Raw genomic sequence first — 8,129 nt, forward strand, 5'->3', positions numbered from 1 at the left:
TCCTCTTCCCTGCCCTCCCGACACTGGCTGCAGGCTCCCCACGCTACCAGCCCCGTCAGAGATCTGCGGGGAGAGTGGGGTTGTAGGCCGGTCCACAGGCCCCAAGGTGCCCCGCGTCACGGTAAGCAAATGGCACGTCTCAGTGAGGAGCCGCGCCAAGCAGAGATGGCTGGCCTGCCTGATCTGAGCCGGCCATCTCCACCCCCACCCGAGAAAATGGAGGCAGCTCTGTTGCAGGCGCCTGGCCTGGTGTGGTAGGCGGGAGCCAGGCAGGCGGGGAGCAGTCGGGCTTCGCCCCGCAAGTGGGGCTGGGCTGGGGGTGACTCACAGAGCTCGCAGAGTTGGGCCGGTCCGGCGCCTTCCACTCCATTTCTGTCATAGTTGTTCTTTAATGTGCCTCTGTTTCTTGATAATAGACAAGGGCAGAAATAAAACATTTATTAAGCATTAACTTTGTATTGCACTAACTTTATATACATATTCACATTTAATTCTCATGAAAGTCAAATGAGATTGAAAATAATATATATTTTTTCATTTTTATGTTATTTTATCAATATACAATGTAGTTGATTATTGTGGCCCAATACTGAAACCTCCCGCCCCCCTCCCTCTTCCCCCCAACCTCAAATCTGTTCATTTGTCATAACAACTTCAAGGAATTGTGATTGTTGTGTCTTCTTCTCTTCCCCCCAGTTTATTTGTGTATTTATTTGTTTATTTTTAGCTCCCACAAATAAGTGAGAACATATGATATTTCTTTCTCTGTGCCTGACTAGTTTTACTTAATATAATTTTCTCTAGGTCCATCCATGTTGTTACAAATGGCAGTATTTCATTTTTTTTTATAGCTGAGTAGTCTTCCATTGTGTAGATATACCACAGTTTCCATAACCACTCATCTGAAAAATCTGAAAGTCAAATGAGATTGACAATATTTCTACTATACCATTAAAGAATTGAAGCCTCATAGGAAGGTTAAGTAATTTTTCCAGAGTCATACAGCTAGATTGTGATCTACCTAAGAACAGGATCTCTGTCATGCTTAAATACAACAACTATCATCGAGTAGTCTTTGGTGAATGGATACATGAACAAATTAATAAACTGAGAAATGCTTAAACCAAATATAAGCCTCATTTCTCATGTACTGCAGACTATGCACAAGTCACATTCAAGGCAACAAGACTCTTACTGAAATTTTAAGGAATCATGTATATTGTTATTAGGGATTCATAAAAAGTGCAGAGTATTATGCACCACTTTATACATAATATTTTGTTTTATACAATATATTTTAGTTCCAGGTGCTTAAGTAAGTCTCTGTTCAATTATTAGCTGGACATGAATGGGACAAAGATTCTGGGGCACACAACAAATAGTGCAGACATTACAAAATTAGTTCATAGAAGTCACTAAACAAACAAACTACAATAAAAAGAGACAACAACAAACACTAAAGGATGGGTTATAAAATTCAAGTATATAGTATTCAAAATGTCCTGTTTTCAACAAAAGGTTATGAGACACACAAAGAAACAAGAAAGTATGGTCCATACATATGGGGGGGAGCAATCAATAGAAATTGCTCCTGTAGAAGACCAAATGTTGGACTTACTAGGCAAAGACTTTAAATCAGCTATTTTAAATTTGTTTAAAGAGCCAAAACATATAATTTATAAAAAACTACAGGGAAGCATGAGGACAATTTCTCAGCAAATAGAAAACATTAATAAAAAGGAACTCTAGAAAGGAACTAAATAGAAATTCTAAAGTTGAAAAATATAATAACTGAAATGAAGAATTCAACAGCAGATTTGAGCAAGCAGAGAAAGAATCAGTGCACTTGAAGATAGGGCAATTAAGCTTATCTAGTCTATGAAGCAGAAAAGTCCCATTTTTTAATACCACCAGAATGGGGATTAAGTTTCAGCATCAATTTGGATGGACACAAAATTTAAACTATAGCAAACATATAGAAAACAAAAAGCAAAATGGCAGATACAGTAATTACATTCCATGTAAGTGAATCGAGTTTCCAATTAAAAGGCAGAGATTGGTGAATTGATAAAAAGTCACGATCCAGTTATATGCTGTCTATAAGAGATTTAGATCTAGGCCCAGATATAGGTTGAGAGTAAAAAGATGGAAAAAGATATTCCATGCAAACTTCAACCAAAAGAGAGCTTGAGCAGCTATACCAATATTAGATAAAATAGACTATAAGACAAAGTACTGAAGAGATGGGAGGAAAACTAGAGGAAACCTCTTACTTCTAGTTGACTGGAGCTTGGGATAGAGGTCATGGCTATAAATTCACATGACAAAAGAAACCATGTCTTATTAAACTTTAATCCTTATACTTAGCTCAGATCTCAGGGTTTAATAGGTATTTAATACTGATTGACTGCATGAATAAACTTACATATGAATGCTAAAGCATTCCTATAGAAATGAGAGTTGAAGCTATAATTTAAAATAAGATCTACAGAGAGTATAGAAGGGAGAGACAGCAAATAACTAAATCATGTAAAATGTGGGAAAGAGTCACATTTATGAGACAAGACGAAGAAAAGCAAGAGTTATGATTAAGGAAATAAAGGAAGTAATGGAGGACAAGGAGAAGCAGACTTTCAAAAGAGTGTAGGACACACATATTGTATTAATAGACAAAGTATATAGAATCTGTATCAAGCATATATAGATTACATATACACATTACATATTATATATAATATGCATATTATATATATATATACACAACAGAAATAATCAACCACACACATCATCCTTTTAGCACTCTATAGAGAAGCTGGAGTTTTTTCTGGCTGCTGAAAGGAAACACCCAATCCTCCTGATATCATAAATAAATAGTGTATATATTACCTTCAATAGGCTGTGAATATTAGAAATGTTCAGGAGAATCATTCACAGTCAGAAGCATTGCTACTTGTTCAGTGTTTGTGCATCTCTCTTCTCAATAACAACTTTATTGCTTTGCCCTGTATTCCTCTAATGTATACTAACTATTTTTCTTCTGAAAAATAGCTCAAGTGTCTTGTACATAGTGCAATAAAACTTCTGGTAAGCCAAGAAACAAATGATGCAAAGTGTATTTGAAGTTAGAGGAGGATTTTAGCTATTTTATAAAACACTTTCTCCTCTGAAAACATTAATGTCTATCTTAAATTAAGGATATAGGAGAAAGGAAGTGGAAAGATGGGAGAGAAAATGACTAACATTTCATCAATTATTCCCTAGGGCTGTTACGTAATGGTGCTAAGATATCCTTATTAGTCCTAGCTTCTTTGGATAATGTTTTTTTCTTTCTTCTTGCTAGGCTTGCTAACTTTAACACACTGTCCAATTTATGTTTTAGTAAGACACACACCATTGTGGTGTATAATCTATTTGCTATTCCTATTTCTATTAAATAAGTCAGTGCTCAGACTCTATATTTGTCAAGAATGAGAAAATGCTGCAGTTCAGATGTAATTATTCTCAGTTGTTGAGTGGACATCTATTGTTTTAGGTAGTATTTTTAGGGTTCAGGTGGCCAATATTCATTCCGCCTTCTTCCAGTAGGATCACCTTGAGCAAACCCTTTCTGCTTCTCAGTTTATGAGGGAGGGTCCAGATGGCTGACTCCAGAGTTGGTTACATGAGCCGAGCTTGGTCAATCAAATGTTTGGGCTCTAAAATTTGACTCTTGAGCAAAACAGCTTGCTTAGCATGTTGGTAGCTTGCTTTTCGCTACAGTTGTCTACTCAGAAAAAGGAGTCTTTAAGATCTGGCTACCCTGAGCTTCAGAACCTCCCTGGTTTCTGACCTTCCACAGATTTGCATTTTAAGCATTTCTTAAATTCTGGAACTATCTAAACCACTTTGAGTAAATCCAAGTTTATCTCTTAAGTTATGTTGAAATCCTGAATGTGTTTCTTACAACCAAAAAAGAAAGAAAGAAAAAAGCTAACTGATATATTGGAAAAAACTTATTAAAAAATACAGATCACCCACAGACTAGCTCTATCCAGCACCACCTAAACTGAGGCCCACCTTTGAGGAGCTCCTGTAAAGTAGTGGAAGCAATTTTTAGCAAATATTCCAGAATTTATAGTTCCAAACAAGAGTTTTCCCATTCTAAGGATGCTTTGCTGTAAACACTGTTAGATGTCTGATTAATACTTTTATTCTTTTGAATACCTTTAAACTAAGGATAATCTTCTTTTACAAATGTTATCTCATGTGTTTTACTCCTTCCTTATTGCCAACAGAGGTGCAGCATTATGATTTATTTCAAAGTATTTTTATTTCTTTTCTGGGTAAAATATCACCTTTTATAAAATGTTTTTATTTTTAATACTTCAGCATTTTAGCACTTCAAATCATACATTATCAATACACTCCTTCAGAGCAAGAAGTTGGTCTTATCCAGAACCAACCAGTAGAAATATAATGTGAGCCACATAGGAAATTTTTAATTTCTCAGTAGCCACATTTAGAAAAAATAAAAAGAAACAGGTGAAATAATTTTAATAATGTATTTTATTTAATCCAATACAACTAAAATAATATTTTAATACATAATCAGTATAAAATTATTAATGAGATATTTTCCATTCTTTTTTTATAAACTGCCTTTGAAATCCAATGTATATTTTTGCACTTAGAGCACATATCATATCAGATGCAAATTTCCATTAGAAATACTTTGTCTGTAGATAGACTTTACAAATTTTATAGTTGAGAAAGTAGATTCAATTGTTCCAAACATACATAAAGTTTTAATAAATTGAGTACCAGTTTTTAAATTTAAATTTTAGCTAAAATTAAATGAAATTAAAAATTCACTTCATGAATTGTGCTAGCCACATTTCAAGTGCTCATTTTATGTGGCTAATGGATACTTTTTAGACCTTACAGGTCTAGCTGAAGGGCTAGGCATGTGTGTTTAACTAGGGTGAAGAGAGACGTTCAAACACCTCTTAGACTTCACACGTGAGCTTTTGACATTCTAACATTCTACAAAAACTTTTGTTATTGAGGGATACAAGGATTTCTGCTTGAGGTACATTGAGTTTTATTGAACCGTGAGTTTACAGTTTTCTTCAAATTTGGAAATTTGGGGCCATTATTTCCTTAAAGGTTTTTTTTTTTTTTTTTTTTTTTTACTGTTTCCTCCCCCAACTCCTCCCCGTTCTACCCACCCAGCCCACCACCACTATTCCTGGACTCCAATTACCTGCATGTTTAGGTGGCATAACACGTTCCCACAGCTCACTCTGTTCTTTTTTTTTCTTTTTTTCAGTCTTGTTTGTTTCTGTTTTATTTAGGATAGTTTCTCTTGCTATGTCTTCAGATTCACTCGTATGTTTTTCTACAGTGTCTAATCAACTGTTAATATCATCCATTGTGTTCTGTATTTTTCATTTCAGATAATGTATTTTTCATCTCTAGACTTTCAAGTTTGGTCTTTTTTCATACCTTCCATTTTTCTCTTCATCATGATCATGCTTTCCTCTCCTTTCTTGAACATATTTATTACAGCTGTTTTAATGAACATGTGGAGTATAAATAATAGCAGTTTAGTCACTTGGAACCATTTGATCATTCTGAGGCTGCTTTTTAAGCTTTGTAGAGTTGATCCAAAATAACGTTTAGTCTGGTTGTAATTTGACCCCACTACTGAAGCAGTGCCCTTCTGAGGACTCAACCTGATGCCCCCTGTATTAGGAGGTCCTTCCATTCTGGTTAGTGGGAACACAAACTACCCCTGGCGCTGCTTAAACTTTGGGGATTAATCTGCCTACATCTTTCCAGTGGTTCTTCTTGGCCTCAGTAGTTTTCTTACACATGTATGCAGGCCAGGTCTCATCCAAAGACCTGAAGGGACCTCCCTACTGATCTCCAGAGTCCTGTCCTTCTCTACCAAACCTCCTCCTTTCTCTCTCTCTTTCTCTGTCTTAGTCCACAGGAGCTGCCATAACAAAACACCACAGACTTGACAGCTTAGAAACAACAGAAACGTATTTCTCACAGTTCTGGAGGCTGAGAAGTCCAAGATCAAAGTGCCAGAAGATTTGGTGTCTGATGAGGACTCACTCTCTGATTCATAGATGGTGCCTTCTCACTGTGTCCCTATATGGTTAGAGATTACAAATGAACTTCTTTGGGCCTACGTTATAAGGGCATTAATCCCATTCAAGAGGGTTTCACCTGCATGACTTAATCACCTTCCAGAAGGCCCCAGCTCCTAATAATATATCATCCTGGGGATTAGAATTTCAACATATGAAATTTGGGAGTACACAATATTCAGACCATAGCTCGTGCCCACCTGCTTACAGCTCTCTCTCTCTCTCTCTCTCCCCTCCTCTCCCTCTCCCTCTCTTTCTTGTTCTCTCTCTCTCTCTGCAGCAATCTTCTTTTTTTATATATATTAATATTATTTTTTTACATTCTACGATGTTGTTGCAGAGCAGGTGGGAGGGAGGGGGAGAGGGGAAAGGGGAAAGAATGGGATGGAAGAAGGGGGAAGGAGGAGGGGTGGGATTGAGGCCTGTGGAACCCTCCACATTCTCACAGGGGAGACCAGGGGGCTTCTGGTGGTGGCTTGGTCATTGTCAGGCTGGGTGCAAATGTCAAGGGGGTGTGACAAAAGCCCTCACTCCCCACTACCCCAGCTTGGGAACCTGAGGCCTTCCTGCAGTGGCTCAGTGGTCATTGCTGGGCTGGTTGTGGGTGTTCGGGGGGCGTGGCCGAGGCCCTTGGCCCCCTACTGACTGGGCTCAGGAGAGCCTGGGGTGCTTCCTGTGGTGGCTCAGTGGTCGCCCTTGGGATGGTTGCCCATGCTGGGGGCATGTGGCTGAGGCCTGAGGTTCCCACTCTTGGGGCTGGTTGCAGGTGTTGGGGGAAATGGCTTGGTAGCCCAGGGGCCTTCCAGTCCTTCTAGGTGTTATAGTTGTTTGGTGAAATAAGACCTTTACTAGCTGATAACAAGCCTTGTCTCTGGTTGTGTGTACTTTGTTTTTTCTTTCAGTTTTGTGTTGGATTACTTGCCATTTCCACCACTTAAACTTAAACTCTGTGCTGGAATTAATTTGTTGTCCTTTGCTTACTTCTAAAATGGGGGAACTTTTTTTTTGGACCAGTGCCTGAGCTCTGTGGTTGAGCTAAATTTCTGCTTTGCTGCTGATTCCCGAGGGAAGGCTTTTTGTGCAGCTCAGGTTTTTATAGTTGACTTTATAGGTACTTATGGCTCTCAAGAGATCTGGTACACCTGCATTGTGTATAGAAACTCTGGTCCTGGCCTGAGTCTTTTCATCAAACTGCACCCCAGGCAATTTTATATTCCTGACCAGTCTCCTCTGAGTGGTCCTGTGCTGATTGAGGGGCAGCTCAGCTGTCCTTGCTGTGCCCCAGTGTTCTCTCCCCCACCACCCATGCTCCAAACACTTCCCATGGGATGGCCACACACTGGTCCCTTGTGACGACTCACTGGCCTCTGAGTGGCTCCTTTTTTTCAGTTATTGTTGCTTCTCACTCCTCTGTGGTTCCACAGGAACCCTATTACTGGTCTTGCTGGCCTGGGAGCCACCAAAGCCCTCTCTCCCCTGCAGCCTCTAAGCAACTTCATTCAAAGGGCACAGCTAAGGCTTTTGCCAGCTCCTGCTTCCGTGCTGCTCCTGGATGCAGCTGGGGCTTGAAATGGACGAAGCTGTTTTTTCTTTCTCTCATGGTGGCTTCTCCTGCCTTCATGCACTCCATAGGTCACTCCTTCTCTTCCCCTGAGCTGTAGTGGCTCCAGCTTGGCTGTTGTTGCTTTTTTATAGTTGTAAACTGGTTGACTTGTGAGAGAGAGTGATGCTGGAGACTGTCTACTCTGCCATCTTAACCAGAAGCCTCTTGCAGCAACTTCTTTCCAGGACTCTTCCCCATGAATTTACTCAACTCAGGAAGACCACAAGGCTCTGTCTGGGTTTCCCTTCCCATTGAGGGCAGTGAGCTGGGGCACTGGAATTTCTCCTATTATTGGTTTCTCTTTTCTCAGGAATCACCATCCAGTGCTGCCTGTTGTCCAATGTCTAAAAAGTATTGTTTCATATATTTTGTCCAGTTTTCTAATTGTT

Source organism: Galeopterus variegatus, unplaced genomic scaffold (genome assembly GCF_000696425.1).
Source record: "Galeopterus variegatus unplaced genomic scaffold, G_variegatus-3.0.2 Scaffold2148, whole genome shotgun sequence".
NCBI classification, from domain to species: domain Eukaryota; kingdom Metazoa; phylum Chordata; class Mammalia; order Dermoptera; family Cynocephalidae; genus Galeopterus; species Galeopterus variegatus.